Source organism: Battus philenor, unplaced genomic scaffold (assembly GCF_028537555.1).
Source record: "Battus philenor isolate CCGP_79_NKW_IND1 unplaced genomic scaffold, ilBatPhil1.0.hap1 SCAF_20, whole genome shotgun sequence".
In the NCBI taxonomy this organism is placed as follows: domain Eukaryota; kingdom Metazoa; phylum Arthropoda; class Insecta; order Lepidoptera; family Papilionidae; genus Battus; species Battus philenor.
In genome coordinates this window covers 6,944,521-6,964,946 of record NW_027181683.1, presented here as the reverse complement: position 1 = coordinate 6,964,946, position 20,426 = coordinate 6,944,521, and the positions used below count along the sequence as shown (strand labels likewise).

The window sequence follows — 20,426 nt, the reverse complement described above, 5'->3', positions numbered from 1 at the left end:
CGCGGCCATTTAGACCGGCTATGGACTTTCTTTCAACCCCGCACGGAGGGGCCGTTGTACATTCAATCAATACAATAACCGGATCTCGATGTTCTCGGTTATCTAAACCGACAATGTCGTCCATTTTATACACGACTCACGCGAAAACGGATTGTGTTATGCGAAATCTAACGTCACCGTCGTATCGGACGGGAAAAAATAGCCTAAATACGTGTGCGATACGTTTACAAAGCGAGCGATAACGGCAGGACGCCGCATCGTTTAGGCTTTGAACAATCGGTCGAGGGACGCGACGAATGTAATCTGCGATCAAAATGGAAGCGGGCGGCCATCTTAGGTCTGCCGCGAGCGAGAGAGCGCGCGGTCCGCTTCGGGAATTTGGGAAATTGGTGTTTTTTTTGTTGTAAAGAGAGCAGTATATAAGAGGTCGGTAGGCAGAGGACAGGACGGAGCGGGACGAGGGGCGATCTCCGCACGGGCAAAGCGGTGTGAAGGGAAAGAACTGCGGTAGAATCGCAGACGGTCTCGCATAAAGAGATTGTTCTCGTGACATCTATTACGTAAATAATTGTTAGTATTTAACAATTATATAACTTATATACTATTTGATGTTTCAAAGATGATTCGTTAATAATTTTTTTAGCATATGTTATTCCGTTATGAGTTATTATAAATAATATTAAATAAAACCTACAGTGATGTGTAAAAAAAATTAAATTATATTGGTATGGTTTTATGAAATTATAACAATTTAATATTAAGTACTTATTAAATTTAATTCGTAATACATCTAATACATATTATTTCTTTTAAGAGCTACTTCATTTAATGAACCAAAAATAAGAGACGTAGCTTTCATAAAAAAATAATATTAACCCGTCTTTTTTGTATCTTCTATCTTCGTACTTATCGGTGTTCCTGCAATACCTTGTGTAGCCACCACCTATCTTTCATTGCACGTACGCGCGGTGCGCGGGGGGGCGGTCGCCGCGCGGCATACGCGGAGCCATCTTGCTAGCGGTCGTCGAATTGCTCGCGTCTCCGCGACACAAATCGCTTTTAATTCGCACTAATTAACCGTTTAATACAATAAAAACATAATAAATAAGTGCTGTAGTACACTGTGATAGTGTCCCGAACGTTGTGATCTCAAACATTGTTGACATAAATTGTGTGTGTTGTTGTTTTAGGTGTGTGCATTCCGTCTGTCTAGGTGAGTAGTCACCAGTCTTTGTGCGCGACAATTATCATTCTGATCGATTCGGCCCGCGCGGGGGTGTGCAGTCGGCCCGTTTTATATCTTTTGTTGTTTTGTAACGCTGCTAAATCAATAATTTTAGTGGCGGCTAGCTGCGGGCATCGCGTTCTTAATTCAAATCCTTTGGCGCTACGAATGCTGTCGGTGTTTTAACGGTGAGAGATTGTAACTGTTACTCCGCAAGAACATAACACGTTGTCTTTGTAATGCTATATATATTAAAATAACATATACTAACTGTAAGAAAATTCTATTCGTTTATTTGTGAATTTGGACACTTAAACCGGGTCAGTGAATAAATTAAATGTGAGTGCTTGCCGTACATTGTTAAAGGTAAATTATAATTTCATGTTTAAATATATTACTTTATCATTCAAAATGTGCAACATCCGATAACAATATCAAAACACTTTCTCCTTGTCTATAAATAGATTTTCAATGTGCTAAGTTTGCACCAGTGTACTCAATACATTTTATATGGCATAATGTCAATTCCTTTTACTAAATTTTAGTATCTATGAATAATGTAATAATAAAATTTCATATTGTTTTAATAAAAATATTTTTGAACAACATCGTGAAAAGTTCAAAAAACATATTGTGAAAGTTATTTCCTAACAAGTCCATTTAACTTGGTAATTTCATTGCTAGTCAATAACAACAAAAGTACGTGTCTTTAGCACTTGTACAAAACTTAAATTAAACTATGTATGTTATGATTTTTTTTGATAAAAGCATTTGTAAGTGATAAAGTTTACAAATAGTATCTCGTTATATATACAGATTACTTATTATTATTATTAAGACATGCCATTGTATATGCTAGATAATTTCAGATTACATCATAAGTGATAACGAATATCTTAATTTGAATAATAACATAAACAATCTGAATATACAATGTCATGAACGAACGAATTTGACTATGGCGTCTAAGTCAGATTTCGTATGTGTTAATAATCATGGCGGATACGCAAACACATCGAGCACGAAATAATTGCATTCACAACCGCGCCTTGTGAACGGCCTCTAGCTTACTAGATATAGGTACCCATATAGTTTAACGAGAGTTACTGCTTATAGTTATTACCCGAACGTGTTAAAAGTATAGATGCCGCTCAGTCTCTGGCATCTTTCTGCGATCATCTCGATTTTGTCGCGTTGCGTCGCGGGCGAGTCGGGTTCATCATTTTTTTTAACAAGTTTACTTTCCGACATCGGTTGAGCTGCTCCGACCGCATTATCCGACTATTGTGGAATGTCGGACGTTTTGTACGTAGCATGTTTTCATTGATGACAGTTATTAATTGTGTTTAAACTTTTATTTAATACATATGATTATAAGTATGCCCCCAAATATAGGGTAAACAATGTTCAAAAAAGTCTGAAGGAATGCTCTGAAATATAAATACTTAATAATAATTGTATAAATCTGTTGCGAAATGTTATTAATAAACATTATTAATAATTCTTACTTAGGATGGATTTCCGCAAAATAATAAATATAAATAGTATTAATAATTTCTGTTGATATGGTGAAGACAGGCATGTTAGAAATGCGTTCTGATTTATTTAAAGCATCATTCTTAACTAAGCTAGAGATTTTTTTTGTCACTATAATATCAACACGTAAAGAAAAAAAAATAATGGCATAAAGCAATCTGAATAGGTTACTATTAAATAAGCAACTTCTTCAGTGTCAATTTACAATAACAATTTACATTAACAATTAAAAATAGTAAAACGAAAGTTGTTAGCAACAAACATATACCTATCGACAGAAGCCATTTACTCGTCATTATTTTTATTATCTGCAGTAGTTTTAATAGTTATAGAAATATAAAACTGCACATACAAATGTTTATTTATAACACCGTTAAATTCTGCCGAGATCATAATCATTTGGACCTTGACCACATAGTTAATTTTAGTCGAAAAAACATCAAACATTTTTATCTTTCTTACTGAATAGGTTCTTTTATGACATAACTTTTTCTAGTAAGCAATTAATATCCAGCTAAAGCGAAAAAGTAAATACGTTATAACACATTTGTCCATTAAAAGGGTTAATACGTTATTTTTCTCATAAACATTTATTGATGGATATTACAAAAAGATTATTAATTGTTATTACTGGCAACTTCTTTAATTACTTTAAGTGTATGTCGTATTACGTATTTATTGTTCGATAATAATTATGATCGACATTATCTTTGCTAACCACTACAAAGATAGTTGATGTAAATACAAAATAGATATTTCAATTATTTGCCTTAGGATATGAACTTAAAATTAACATTAATGAATCCTATTAAATATCTAATAATGTTTTCATCATCGTTATTTCAACCGTAAGAGAAGTCCTTGCTGGACATAGGCCTTCCACATAGATTTCCAATAGAAGCGATATGCATCCAGCGTCTTCTAACGAACTCAAGGTCATTTCTTCATCTCATGCGTGGGTGGGAAAACACATGAAAAACTATTTTTTTTTCTATTTCAAGATGTATTCCATAATAGTCTAAATTCAATTAAATATGCATTCCAATCTATAATTAGAACATGAGATTTACATTTACGTAAATTCTGGATTATTATCGATATAAAGACGCTTTTCATAATGCGCCAACTCAAGATCAGACAACTTATACGAAACTTGACCCAGGTTGATTAAATTAGATCACTAGGTTTTAATTCTGTTGCTCTTGCAACTGATCCTGGCATCGTTTCAGCCTATTGTCCATCCTAAAATTGTCTGCTCGTAAAATTCCACGTCAGTTATAAATATTTCGTGACTAGAGCGTATACGTAAATAATGCATGTGCAAGACGCGAGTCAAAATGTACTTAATTCGTTTAATACAGTGGCGTGCGACCTTGTCCCAGATTTCATCTGTATCTTTTATACTTTGACACGTAGAGAAGCGACAGGCAGTCTTTGTACCTAAAATCAATAATTAATATGAGTTTATCTACATCCCACCTTCAATTTTTTTAATTAGATTATCACAATTTGGTATATAGCATTTATAAACAAACATTACCTTTATAAAAGCTGAAACTATGTTAATCGTGTCTCGTTGCATCGTAATTCTTCAATTCTTTGTCGAGATTTTTTACGTACTTTAAGTGTACTTACTGTCGTAAAAAGTAATATTCCGTAAGCACTACTTCGTTATAATGTGCCAGACATTTAATATATGTGGTCAAATACAAGCATTTATTAATTTCGAATAATATATATTTTTTGTTTGTCCTCTCAAGCCTAAACTAATTAATCAGGCGGCGTTCTATAGCAAATGCAATGTCAATAAAAACGTACATTTGTGAAATATCTGCATTTTGGGACAAGAACGGGTTTTATTAAACTTGATCGTCGAAAATCCTCGTCATGTTCTTCCTTTGATGCTGTAAGTAAAAGCCACTTGTACGATTTCGCACACAGCTCTGCCGTTGCCGTCCGCCCACACAGGCTTATCTCGGGAGCGATAAACCCTGGTCCACTATTTGCTGGGTCAATTGCGCCTGCACATTCAGCACATCATTTTTCCATGGCGTTTTAGTTACATGGTGCTCCCACTATTTCACGTTCGAAACAAGGAAGATTAAGCCTGTAGCGATCGCCTCTTCATTGCATGCCACAACGACCACAACACTTTTGCGTTAAATCATTCTTGCGCATTCGTATTTAAAATTCAACGCCGATTTAAATTCAGACGTCGTCAGTGCGAATGTGCGTCAGTGTTGCTTTTGGGTAGAAATTGTAAGTCTCTGTAAACTCGTAAATGTACCATGTCGATCACTCTTGCCTATCATCTTCCTCACCATGAACAAGGAACGAATACGTCTTCAGGTAGTAACGCTCCACCATCCCTTTAAGGGGTATAAGTGTATATATAAGACGTCGAGAAAAATATTCACCATGAAATCCTGTAAAGTTTACCAAGTAATGAGGAGTGGGATATTTTAAAAAAACCTTCTCGGTGCAATTAAGTCTTTTGTCTTAGGCTCAGCCCTCCTAACTCTTTCTTCATCCTGGACGAAGTTGTTAAATGAATTAACTGTATTTCTATTCAAGAAAAAGTTCCGTCATAACACTTGTCGGGTTTCCTTTTTCAAAGTTCTATAAATTAAATTATATAAACGAAGTATGAACAAAAGATACGGCGACTAATTTTATTGCGAACAGTGTTTAGTTTACATCAAATTCAAAGTACTCGGCTAGCGATGTACTCATCCCAACGTTGATTCCACGATTGGAATCACTTCTCAAATGCTTTTTTCGGGAGACCCTTAAGCTGCTCTGTCGTGGCTCTTTCAATGTCGCGAAATATGTCAAAACTGTTTTCTCTCAGCTTTTTAGGGAGAGACAGAAATCATACACAAATTCGGAATGTAAAACGGATGTAGACGGACTTTTCTGGTTCTCTTTCTCTGTACATCATCTGGCTAACGTTGTAGTAAGCCCTTGAATTATTTAGAATTCACAGTCGTTCCTCTTGAAACGAACTCTGATCGCACGATACCCTCACTATTAAAGAAAACATTGAGCATGACCTAAACCCTTTGGCTTTGACTGACGTGCCTTCCTAGAGCAAGGAGAAGCACTCGCCTTCCACTGGAAACTGTATTTTTGTTTCAGGGTCATAGCCATTTACACAACTTACTTCTCATGTTACAATTTTGCACATAAAGTCCGAATCGGCATCAAGATGACCCTTTAATTCCAAGCAAACTGACACGAAGTTCCTTCTGCTCGTTACTCAAAAGTCGAGGAACGATTTTCGCACTGACTCATCGTATTTTCAAATGATCGGTAAAAATCCTTTACATGCACCATACGGAATTTTAACATTTCATGAGCTTCTGTGGCACTTTTTTGTAAAAAAAATCTATTTTAACGCATTGTTCAAATATTTAAATCCATGATGCGCCACAAATACAGCGAATATGACCTAACTCTTCTAGTTGTGGAAACTGATAGATAAGCCTGCAACTTGTTTAAATTTGCTACAGACTATCTTAATGAATCAGACTATTGATCGTATTCATTTAAATAAACGTAGATACAGTATTTCCTTATTTTTAATCACACCTCATATAGGAGATAGGAGAAAAAACAAGTGTTTTTTTTTGTAGTTTATTAAACAAACTGAAACGACCAGAGAGAGATTTTTAACTTCCCTTTTTAATGACTGTATTACTTTTTAGGCACAAACGAGCCCGTATGGCCCAGGAATACACATTACTCTTAAAATGTTTTTTCAAACGAACCATGATGATCGTCGTAAACGAAAGAATGTAAGTCCACTCAAATGGTTTTACGATCCAACGAAAAAAATGCAAAGGATTCTTACCCTTATTTGGTACAGCTTTTGTCTTTAAATGGTGTGCATCATTCCGCCTTCTTTCCCAGCGGACTTGTTGCTTGGTCCAGGGACTTAGAACTTGCAAAATTACTTTTTATTTGACATTCTTTGATGTTTTCATGCAGTGGTACCTTTCCCGACGTTGCAATGTGCCTTCTGTATGTCTTTATAAATGTAAACGTTGAACGAATGTTGTGAATTATGTTATAAGATTTTTTTAATAAGCATAATAATGAGATTTAAAAATAGATATAGAATGTTCTTTACTAGTCATTAATGAAGATTAATTTAAATGAAATTTTAAATTTTTATTTACGGAATAATTCATAATTCAGTCAAAGCGAACAAGTTCACAATGCTCCGATTTTCAATTAATCCTTGAGTAAAAAAGAAGAGAAACAAGGCAAAAAGAATCAAACATTAAATATTATAATATGACTGGCCAATAGCTTCGTCGACCACAAAGTCTTGATGGAACAATAGTAAAATAATTAATTTTAGTATGTATTATATTGAAATTTTGAATATGTTTTTATTACTATATAATCGTAACGATATTTACTATTGCCCAAACCATAGATTTTGGTATAGGATGTAACTAATTGACTGGTTTTATACTTATAGCTAATCATCCATGTTATAGTAATTCCTGCGTATTAATGTAACATTATACTATGTTACATTAATACGTGGGAACTACTATTGTGATACCCTTGTATTCGAAATATGTGTTAATACTGTGATTATTTTTAATTTACAATTTATTTCAATAGCTGTTTTCAAAAACATAACAGAGCTAAGAAAGTTTCTTGCCAAATAAGAACGGAAACTTGCTTTGTATACCACGGCTACCTAAGAATTGTAATGCGGCTGCATTCACACGGCATTGCAGCCAACGGCTCGCCATGTAAATGTAGGTCACAGGCCAGCCGGGGATCACATCAAGTCACATGCCCCACCCTCCCGCGTACGTTATTGCTCCTCTACAATCGATACAAATGTTAATCTTTTCCTAGACCTAATACTTTTGAAGCTAGGATTTCTAGGACTAATATATAATAAGCCACCCCATGCTGGAATTCAATTTGTTCTTCACATTTATATAGATAGTAATTTAATGGCCATAGAGCAATTGAATATATTGTGTTGTCATACAGATATTTACCAACCACACATGCGTTATTATATATATTACGAAAATATATATATTTATGAATTTTCTGTTTATGTACTAACTCATCACGAGATCTATAAAGAATAAGACTTAGAAACTTGACGTTTAGTATATATATTTCTTTAGTGGAGTAGTAGGGGTCGTTCATTACAAAAATTCCATTTTAAAGTTTTTTGTTTAATTTTATAGAACCCTAGATGATTTTCTTATGAACTAAAATCGTTAAATTCTTTCTTGTAATTAGCGAGCGCACTAAATTAAATATTTCTCTCTACATTATTCACTACGCGAACCAAGCAGGGAATATATGATATTACTAATTTAAAGCAATGTTATTTGAAAAAGTGAATTGAAACTTTTTTTCATAAAATTATTGTTATCCTCGTTAAACATTTCCAATGTGCGTGGTTTTCACGGTCTTTCGACTTATTTACTATTGGTAAAATACAATATAACATCCTTAAACAGTTTTAGGTGCTCTTGGATTTGGTAATAAATAGTCTAATGTAACTAGTTTAATGAAACATTTTGCTATCCAAATTACCGCAATGTCTGAAGACGAATATGTTTGACCAGCGTGTGTTGCCGGTGATAACTTACGTATCCAAGACGAGGTCGCTTACGGTTACCGGACGTAGGTCTAAGAGTTGCTGGTCTGGTCGCAATAGGCGGGGCACATCGCTCGTGCAAGCGATGGCTGTGGGGGCAAAAAGGTACTCGAATGGCGAACACGCGGCTTGGGTAGAATCTTCACTAGGTGGACCAACGATAGAGTTAAATTGGTTAAGGTCGCTCGATGCGGGCAGCGCAAGCCTGGTCGTCGTCTTGATCCTCGAGGGAGGCTTGGCCTTGCAGTGGGCGTTCATCGGCTGAAAAGAAAAAGTTTAATGTTATAATAGTTCAGCTTTCTATTATAAACACAAATAAAGTGGAATGCTCTATATTTAGTTACGAAATGAACCGCAGAAGTACATATAATCAAACAGCTAAACAATCTGAGGACATGACTCAGACGTGAGTCATGGCCTCATTATCTTTTGAAGCGAACGCGCCACCAAATGCAATAGACGTTTTAAAATATGCTCAGCTTGATGCATTCAATAGTTATTATATTGTGGTAAGATTGTGGATAAAGTCACTGATCGAGAAAATTAGAAAGTTCTAACAATAGCTAATTTTCTTATATTAAAACGCGTTCGCGTGTTATCGCACCTTATTTGTGATATTATTGTTTGTTTATTACAATACGCCCATTTATATTTATGATTCGCTATTTTACGTCCAACAGTTACATCATACATTTTTTAACTTCATCAATATTAATATGCGTTAGTTAGCAATAAAATATACCACGTCTTAGTGCCGAATTCCGTTGTCTTTGCATGTATCATCAAATTATCATATTAAATATTTGATTATCAATAAACTTAAGATCTAAAACTATTTTAAAAGAAGGGTTGTTCGGTATATATATAAAACTTAAAAGCTAGATATTTTTTGATAGGTGTTTTTAAAGTAACTATAACGGTAATTGCTTTTAAATACACATTTAAAAACATTATACTACTAAATTTCGACTTCAAAAAGAGAACAAATTTTTCCATGGTCCGAGTGTACGTATATATAATAAAATTCCACTTTTAAAATTAAAAGTATATCATTAAATAAATCGTATTATAACATTCAAGACCTATTAGTTGAAATGTGTGGACCTTGGTTGGTTGATTTATGTACAGGGTCGATTTTATAACAAACATATATACATCAAACATTGTTAAATCTAATTAAAAAAGAGCAAATGTTGTGTTTCTGGCCGACATGAAGTAGATAACTTACTACCTAAAATGTTAAAATAATTGTCGATTCAAAAGTGTGTAAAAGTATATTTGCATAAAGATATTTTGAATTTGAAAATATTTAATAGTGGTTCTTAGACTTAAGTAGCAACGAAATTATAAGCGGAAGGCTTATAATAACCTCGTGTATAAAAAAGAACAATACGTGTACAGAGCAATACCATCTCACGTTTCAAAGAATACATATGGGACGCGAAATAAGACCAAACATCAACTGTATGTTTCACTGCTTTGCTTTGTTACATTTTTTCTATACGTAGATGCAGTATAACATGAAAGGACAAGACTAAAATTATTAAAACAGTCGCTGAAATCTGCACATAATCGGGCAATGTCTTTTATGCGTATGATTAAAATATCTAATTAAAAAGATAAAAACTTAAATATTATATCCGCCACGTTTAAATCTAGATGTATAATAAATGTATCGACCGACCAAGAAATACATAACACACGTGTTTATTGAGTTGCCTATTGTTAACTACACTTTTTTGCATTGAATTGTTAAGACCGGAGATTGAATTACAGATAACGCACCAGTATACTATATGCTCTAAACACGTTTCAAACATCCCAGGTCGATTTCTCACAGGACTTTGTGGCTCAGGAATCCGCCGATAGAGCTTTGCGACATCCTAAACCGGTGAAATTAATAATATAAAAGTGCGTGCCTGGACTATCCAATAGAAGGCTAGGAGTCTTAAACGCTCTCTCCTAACTCAAACCCGAAGCTGTAAATGCCAACAGACAAACAGCATTTGTCTATGATAAAAAATTATTCTATGTACTTTTAAACGTTAGAACTATAAATGGTACTAGTTGTACCACGTCAGAAACCATCTTTGAAAGGTGGAATTACCTCTGCCGACTTCTGAACGATAAAAGTAATACTCGTATTAATTTTAAGTGGTTCCAGAGATACTATGATAGGTCTGTAGATAAGTGGAAATCTCTTATATATACCTTTATTCATGTCAGCCGATAGACGCTCACTGAGAGGTCTATGGCCTCCATCAAAGATCGCCATAATGACCTCGATTTCAACTATGTTGATGACTTTCGTTCTTCTGCAGATTTTTTTTTTAATTGTGATTAGGTTTCGTAGCAAAGCTTCATGCATAACTGCCCAAGCCACTGCTGACGAACTATAGACTCTTGAATAGAATAAATATTCAATATATATTACACAAACTACTATGGTTCTAAATTTCGAGCTATTAAGCTATTCTTTTTAAAATATTTCAGGGTATCCAAAATATTATAATTATTTTTATAATATTATGTTTTATGTAACATCAAAACAAGGCTGTCGTTATTAAGTCTCTTCGGCAACGTTTATAATTTTAAAATTATGCTCTCCAAATGCCATTCCATAAAGAATTTAGTTTTTACATAGCCCTATATCATATGTTATAGTAAAACTTGTCACGAATGTAGAAAAAGAATAAAACAATCGCGGGAACGAGCTTACAAGTGCTCTGAACGGACGCAAGCTGGTGTTCAAGGTCACTGCGCCAGGTATTTAACAGCCCATAAAGGTAAATTAAATAATCATTATTAAAATAGTAATAGGGTGAATCGTCATATGGCATTAATTAACTGCGCAGTCTATCACAAAAAATGCGTTCATTTCGCCTGTTAAATATAACTAACATAATATTCGTGCACCTGGACGACATCGTATATCATAACATATAATTCTGCAGTACTTAGATAAACATCATAATCACTTTATACTTTTTTTGCATCTTTTATTTCATAACTTGATGACATTCTGAGATATTTTGAGGGTAAAAAAAAATTAACTCAATATGCAATCGATTCAAATTAATGATCATTCATTTTACAGGTCAAAGTAACTATGCGTTGTAATAAATTCGAGACATTTTAAAGTAATAAAACGTGCTGTTCTACAGAATTTTTGGTACAGTATTGGAGAAATAAAATCGTAACGAGATACTTTGCCGCGTCACTTCGAAAGTATGGATTGTGATTATTTTAAAAAGCTTAATTACTACGGTTTATCCGAAAAAGGTTCATTATAGATATCATACGTACAGTTTTGAATATACAAAATACCAACTGAATGGGAGAATGTTTTTCCTATTAACCTTAGATGACTAGAATAAAAATATTAGTACTAAATAATATATATACTAATACTAGAATAATAATAGTAATTGTTATAAACAGGCATTAGAAGAAATGTAATGTAAAAACTATGCGGGTATAAAAGCTTTTGAAAAAAATGTTACATTAACATTTACTAAAGTTCTCATTTATATATTATTATATTCATACGGTATGAAACGCTTGATTAACATAAATATTCTAATGAATGTCACTACAAAAACATTATTTTATTCAATTTAAACACGTGTCGACTGAAAGAAAATCTTCACAAGAAATGATTTAAATATTTTTAATTTATTTCGGACGTAAAGATAACTTAAAATGATGTAGTATGAGACGTGTTTTAACTTTTTTTAAATTAAATTTTATTTACTATAGACATATTGTAAAATGAGAACTTTTAGCAAATAAATTTATTTCCATAACGGTTGCGTAAGCCGTTAATGTAAGATTGTATATTATTACTGCTGACAAATATCACTTTGCTGGAATTTAATCGCCGTAATGTAGCCTAAACCCAATTCATAACAAACCGATTGTCTTGAAGGAAACTGGTGAGATATTATTTTATCAATTTGTCAAGTATGCGTTTGGCGTCTTTCCAGTGGCATTAGGATAGCGCCAACTCCCTGTTATAGAGACGAAGGTTCGCGTTATAAGTAAAAATGATATAGTACTTATAAATGTATAACTATGATTGATTTGTATAGATATTATTAAATGTTGATGACCTAAAATAATTATAAAAGCTCTAACAGTGCAAAAAGAGTATAAGCTAGCCTAGCAGATTATAGCTATAAATATAGTCACGACTGGAACTGGACAAAGGTTTTCCGAATGACCTATATTGAATTCAGGTTATCTATTTAATAACTGGATATGATTAGAAATATACTTAAAATAATTTTAATGCCGACAATTAATACATCATCATCATTACTTTTTAGCCGTACAACGTCAACTGCTGGACATAAACTTTCTCCATAGATTTCCGATAGGAGTGATGGATTAGCACGTACAAATATTAACTGTAAAAAAAACATATTTGTTAACACAGGACGTTACATCTCAAAACTATCGTTTCTCATGTGATAAATGGTCGCTTATTTATATTAACGTTTATATGCTTAAATTATTAAAATTCCTCTTGGAAGTAAAACAGAGTAGAATGCGTATGCAATCATATTTCAAGGATGTTGTAATAAAAATATACAATAACCAAGTATTTCATCATACATTAACTGGGTACAAAAAAGCGTTGCTAACAAATGTTTTTAAAATATTATCAGTTTTATTCTGCGATGTTATAAGGTAAGAAGTAAGCGCGGTTATCGGCTTAGTTTTATATATAAAGAAAAAATAGTTTTCCGTTAACTGTTATTAATAGGTGTCAAACAAAGTTCACAAGTTTGCCGGTATAATAAGTCGAACAATTACGATGAAATCATTAAATAGAGAAATCGCATTGTCATGTACTTCCTTGTGTAATTCACGCACTCAGTCGTGACTGTTTAAGTTGTACGGTTATTAAAACATGTTTAGATACCACGATCGTATTAATCATTAGAATCACCGTAATTTTGTATAATTTAAAAATACATTCTTGTTAAGTATTTACCAGAGAGCCTTAAAGTTGATCACTGCTTCCTGAAATATTACTAGTAGTTTAGCTCTTTGTAAGAAGCCTTTAAGGTGGGTGCAACCGCGTCATTTATGTCAATCGCACAACAGTTATTGTGTCCTGGTTGGAAAAACATTGTTTGTGTAATGCTACCGAAGTCGCTGTATTACGCCTTAGGAAAGTGCAGCAAGGTGCAGAACGAGGAAAAAAGAGCAAGGGTACCTCGGCTGGGGCTGTTCTTCGAAACGCATTTAATGAACTTCAAATCTTGCGAATCTATCGTGGTAGCAAGCGCGTCGATACGGGAGATTTTGAATTACAATTCCCATATTAAAGGTAGAATTAGCATCACCTTCCAGTGATTACCTTATTAGTCTAATTACTCAAAAGTGTAAAGAAAAATAAGTAATAATTGAACTCAACGCGTCTTCGTGGCTATATTTACAAAAATAATAAAGGTTTGCTGACTAAACACGTTGGATGTCGTCATTATTGTCTGTAAACGTATATCGGGACATATCCGATGACAGTGACGGTCCGCTGGATCGATGGCTTGTATCGCACGCCGCGTCAGCGCGATCGAGACAAAAGCGCCTCGAGAGCGGTTTTTTGTCGAGGATCAAATGGAATTCGCTTCTTGAATGTGCAGGATAAGGTTTTGACCGGCGCCAGCAAGCTATGATCTCCTTTTCGTACACATCTCTATATTTTATAATTCTCAATTCTTTTATAAGTAATTATCTGTATATCATCTCTTTACTAATAAAATTATATGAAGTTTTGTTTTTTTTTACTTTAATATTTAATGAGTTGAGTTATAACACCATATGTACTTTATTTTCTATTGTGTGCATACATCGAGATACTATTGCATAACGAAATCGCGTTTTCTTATTTACGGAATAAGTTTTTATTTTCTATAACATGACGGTAAAAAGCTAAAATGTTTATTTTAATAGAAATTTTGGATGATTAAATAAGGTGTGCGCATTTTCACGAATAGATTACGAAAACGTCTTTTTTACTGTTCCAATATTATATTAATGTACAACAGACAGAGCTAATATAAAACTAATAAATAAGTTAGCGTTTATAAGTCAATAAGGAAAATGAACTAAATATTACAATAATGTTTTTATCTTTTCTTTTGTGCGTCGAGTACAGTTTGCGATTTGCATCATTCCGTTCTTTACAATACGCAAGATGGTACGAATTCGAAAACATGGCGTAACAATGCTGAGTTTAATGAGCCTTCTCGACAACAGCGGCTATCTTGTCTAGATTGAGTTATACCACAGAATTATTCAATATTTTTATATTCATATGTATTTCGTATAAGACATAGTTATGAAGACAACAATAACGTGACATGTATGACATGTTGAGTGTTTAAACAAGAACCGAATCTCATTAATTTGTTTATATAACTTTCCAACTTATTAAATTCATACCGTATAATATTCACACCTAAATTTAATACTTTCTTAAGTATCGATTAGTCAGCATTTACATAGCAATTCTGTAACTTTGAGAGTCATGACAAGACAGTAGTTCGAAAACTTATTTCCTAACTAAATGTTATATAATAGTTAAGTTTCCGAATGCACTTTTTTATCTTAGCGCAGAGCTATCTTTGTATCATCAATATTAGCTAAGTGTGCGTAACTAAGTGACAATCAGTGTTTAATTGTACTAGCGTGTTTCGCACTAACCGGTTACCACGTTATTTGAACATTATTCTCTTCGCTATTTGATATTCTTTTTAAAGTAACTGTGTATAGTTGTTTTCATACGATTAATTCATGTGTGAGCAAAAGTTTTGTTTAAATATTTCTATTTCGTTGCTTACATGGCTTCTTTCAGTTACTGATAGGTCATTAAAATGTTAACGAATTCTTTTTTTTTTATTTAACGAGAATTTTAATAAAAAAACTTGCCCCACGATGTAAAGAGAGGAAAGTTGTTATACTTGTAATAATAAAAACGCTATGTATGAACGATTAACAAAATAAAATACGAAAAGCTGTTCAATTATTTTGCTAATACAAAATATCGACAAACGTTCTGCTTACTTATTATATTTTGTTATGTCTGTCATACTGGTAAGTTTTGTTCTATTAAGATCTATGTCACCGTGTTTGTTATTATAGGTCGTTTCAAAATGAAATTTTTAGGTTACGTAATATAATGATCGTTGTCCTAACTTCATTAATATAATCCGAAGAGCGAATCATCTAATCGGGCGAATAGTACATAGAAGCTCACAGTTCATTTGTTCAGGACAAAGGAAATCAATTATTGTTTTCATCTCCGAGTTAAATAGCCTTATACTGGTGTAAATAAATTCAACATCATTACCTTGCAAATGACTTGTTATTATTATATTTTATAAAGTCACCACCAGTCACAATCGAAATAATTCTAAATACTACTAAAAACATTTACTTTAATTAGATCTTTTGTTAATAATGTGCTTCTTTATCATAAGATAATTTATTACGGATTACATACCACTTATAAAAATATAGTTGTTTCAATAATGTTATCGCTTTAAATTGAAACGTTATTGAAATATTTCCTAACATGGTCTTCGAGAATATTCTCTAGGATATTGAGATCTCGACCACATTGCTTTACCTTTGTGTGGAAATTATTGTCAGTGGGAATCGAATTTAAATTCAACAATTTGCTTTATTTTTCAATACGCACTGTTCTGAGAATACTCGGCTGAAACAAGATTGTTAGGGAATGTTTATGCTATTGTTTTCATGATGGGCATAAGGTGGGTCAGAGTTAATACAGTACGCCTTCCATCCTTATATCGCCATATCGACATCGAATAATCGATCCTTTTTGTTATGTATACATTTCTCTCTTATTTAAATTAGCCACGCCAACAGCAAAACATATAGTACAGGGCTGAATGGTGGTAAACATACAAAGCCCTCTCCTTAATTATGCTGACTTATTAGATATGAATGATTATATATGTATACATATAGATATTTATATACACACACAAATATATATATATATATATATATATATATATATATATATAATGCTTTAACGTTAATAACAAAAAATATCATCAAACTGATCTCAAAACAATGGTAAAATAAAACACCAACAATCTATATTAAATAAATTATAACCAAGATTTATTTTCTTCATTTTTATTTTCTTTCATTGCAGTTATACTACAGAAAAACATTTTAACCTTGTAAGCATTTCCAACGTCTCCCAAAATGTCCCACATAGATGTTTCTGCGTAAAATTGAATGTAAGTGTTGCACATTCTGGGAATCGGATGGTGTAATCCGAGGTCGGTATTGTGCCGACATGATATAACAAAGACACACATGAAGGATTTTAATATAGATGTTATTATTTTTAAATATCTGTGCTGTAAAATATGCGATAATTAAAAACAATATTCGTGCTGTTATGGTATCAAGGGCAAGAACTGTTTGCTTCTCAGTTTGTTGTATTGAATGAGAACTTTAATTTTTCTTTCATTAAATCTTAACATATTTATCAACGTAAACTTGGTAATTCTTCAAAGTTCTATATTTAAGAATTATCAATGAAAATAAAACTTCGATAAACAACTCGAATTCGTACAAAAACATACATATTCATCATTATCATTTTCGATTTACATACATAAATCTTTGCGCGGATGTGTTTTTGCTTATTTTATTTATCTGAGACAATTTCTTTTGTTATGTAACTTTTGATAACTTGGATATTATAAGCTTTTATTACTTGTTCAGAATATATATATTTTTTGGACCGAATCAAAATTGTCCCTGCCGCCCAAAAGGCATTTGTACATTCCACTAATTTGAGCAGGCTAGGCGCAGAAGCTCCCAGAGTAGTCTCAACTCAAACAACATGGAGTGATAAAGTTTGATCGCCCCCAAGAGAGACCTTCGACTTGGACTGTCGCTGGTAGATAATACCTACTTATTTCCTTAATTCCGACACAATAACGCCCGACATTGCCGAACCGCGACTTAGTCGTTTACTAGTGACTGGTTAAATAAAACTATTACTACTTCGAAAAGCGTTAGCGTTAGAAGGATTTGAATATTGAGTATTTTTTGTTACTACCTCAATATAAGCACTTTATTTTGAAAACCCGTCAAATTCTCCGTCTGCCTGAATATTGCTTAGCCAAAATGTTTAAATGGTATATTGCTTGTGTGAGAAAGAGACAGTATTAATGCACTGCTTTAAAGACGACGACTGTTAAACGCGCTTTGCCTTTAAAAGTGCAGATTATATGCATCTCTTTCTTTATCAATCATAACAGGATGTGTTAAGGTTGAAAATAAGACAACACTTTGGTGATTATGTTGTGCTTAAGTTGAAATTGAATGCCAAAAATTTGTGCACACCTGGCTAAGGGCACATGGGCAAACCGTTATTGTCGTATAGCACGTTCGTCTGGTTTCATATTACTCGCTATTTGTAAAACAAATATTCTATATGGTTTGCTTTTGGTGGTTTGTTCCATGATAAAATTATGTAGTTGCCGCAAATATATATTTATAAGCTAATAAATTCTTCATATTGGTTTATAATACACTTATCTACTTCATTGTAACATTATGTCGAATATACAGTTAGTTACGTTTGTGATTTGATATAGATTCTTTTCGTTCTTTAAAAAATCCTAAAATGCTATTAACATACCAATAACCATTATTAATTACAATTGTGTATATATATGAATGCTGTAGTTTAGGATATTTGTATTTCAATTTCGTTATTTGATTCTTGTACATAGGAAGTAATCTGGTTTTGTATTGATATTTTAAGACATATCGGCATTCAACATTTTTAATAGATTTTACACATTTATTTATAATAATAATCATTGTCTTATTTAAAAATACGCGCTATAAATATACTGTTTTTAACACTTAAACAGTGGAGAAAACATATGTAAAATTATCTAATATTTATATGGTTATTGCTTAAAATAAAATTTTATTATTAAAAAATAGTTAATAAAATTATTTTACCTCTAATAAGACAAAAATATTAAATATTACAATATGAAACTTAAAAATAAACTGACTTCGAAAAAGCCATCACAGATGCTTCAAAATAAAATGAATTTCTTTGTTTTATGCCCGCATCTATGAACGTGTGGGTAGTAAACTAAACACAGCTTAATTTAACAAACAGTGGAGTGTGGGTACACGCCGGGTGCTTCCCATGGCCCCCTTGCATTGTTTCCACAGGGGGATATACTGCAATAATGCAAAACTTTGCTTCAATCAATCAAAATGCATAATTTTATCTAAAACTTTTTATATTACGACTCTGGTACGCCTGAATGTATGCTGATGGCGATCTAAATGTTAAAATACAAGGGTGGGAACATTTTAAATATATTTTACGGAGTTATGAAACATGTTCCAATTTTATTATTATTATTGTGTTGTATAAAATCAATATAGATAATGAAAACTAACACAGTGAGAGTGAGTCGTTTGATTTAATTAACCATTTTACTATTGCTTGTACATCAACGAATGATTGTTCGTACAAAGACAAAAAAAATATATTTTATTAACTTTTTTATTGAGAGATATTATATATTTGAAGGTAAAAATTAAAAGTCGGCTTCTAGTTTGAGAGCTCTCGTCGAGGACTTCGCTCAGTATTACTGGTCCCCTAAACAGTCCACCTACGCAAATGTACCTAGCAATCGAATAACATCTGTTGTCAAGGTCTAAGCCGGAGCTACCGAGGGAGTTCTCGACTTTTGGTAGTTATGGTAAAGAGATTTAAGCTAAGCGCCTTCATCGCCATCACATCTAACTGGTAAGCTGTAAATTCTAACGGGAAAACAGCACTATCAATGACAAAATAATATTATCATCATCATGTCAGTCGAAAGACGCTCACTGCAGGCTAAAGATTGCCGCAATGTTGGGTCTTGCCGTGCCCGGATTTTTTTTTAAATTAAAGCTATAGAGCTTGTGTTTATTAAAAATTTAAATGCAAATTGGCCAGTATCTGCATCCGTAATACATGCAAAATATGCACAAAGAATGTTGATTATGTAACAATTAATATGTTATATTTTCAATATTCATCACCATTTCAACCTTAGAACATTTAGTGCTGGACGTAGAGATCCCCCATAAATTTATAAGAGGACCGGTAGGAAGCGGCCTGCATCGAGCGTCTATCTATGACCTTATTAAGATGTATTCGTATTTCTGACATTAATCAATATTAATTCAATGATGATAGATAAATTGTCAAAAGCTTTTTAAATTTATCACATGCACGTCTGCTTCTTCCCCCAAACTCGTACGTAAGTATTAAATTTTGCAAGGTGCGTTGATGGTCATCCTTAAAAACTGAAAAACCACAATAACATAGATTGGCTTTATGGCTTGCTAGTTGTATATATACAAGTTGATTGGTTATAAGTGTAAGAGCTTTGAAATGGTAAATGTATATCTTAATAGCTGTCAATGTATAGTACTTTATACAAAAATCAATGGTTTCAGAAAGAATTAATAACGTAATGATAATATAGCATTAAAATAGGTTTTCCAAAATTCGGATTTCTTACTACCTATTAAAATAAATTATTATTCACTCTCTGTCCCTGCAAACATCATACTGGCTATATTCAATTGGTGCTAGACGCTGTTAGGTAGAATCACGGATTCAAAATCCGCAAGCTAAGGAATAAATAAATTCTACGTCAGACGCGCCTCCTGACGTATTGTATTGACTAATTGATATCTACTTAGATTTCGGAGCGAGGTGTATACCCTTTTATCAAAAGACATTTTAGCTGAATCAATATCAGAGTTGGGAGGGAATAGGTAGGTTCTGTCAAAAGACATTGACCAGTCGCGTTCCAATAGAAAAAAATGTAACAGCTTCAGAGTGATCACTTTTATATGGGGTGGCCGGATATAGATGTAAAGGTTTTAAAATCTTTTACACCTATTTCCTACACCTGAAATCAATCAACC

At 32.9% G+C, this 20,426-nt stretch overlaps 1 protein-coding gene across 1 annotated transcript in view; it reads left to right on the top strand.

Moving 5' to 3' along the window:
* The first annotated feature begins 1,031 nt into the window (after window positions 1-1,031).
* The window catches only part of LOC137923076 (uncharacterized), a 76,911-nt gene continuing 57,516 nt past the window's right edge, over window positions 1,032-20,426 (top strand). The window contains exon 1 of the mRNA XM_068766208.1: window positions 1,032-1,591. The gene's annotated coding sequence lies outside the window, so the exon portion shown is untranslated. The remainder of the gene's footprint in view (window positions 1,592-20,426) is intronic.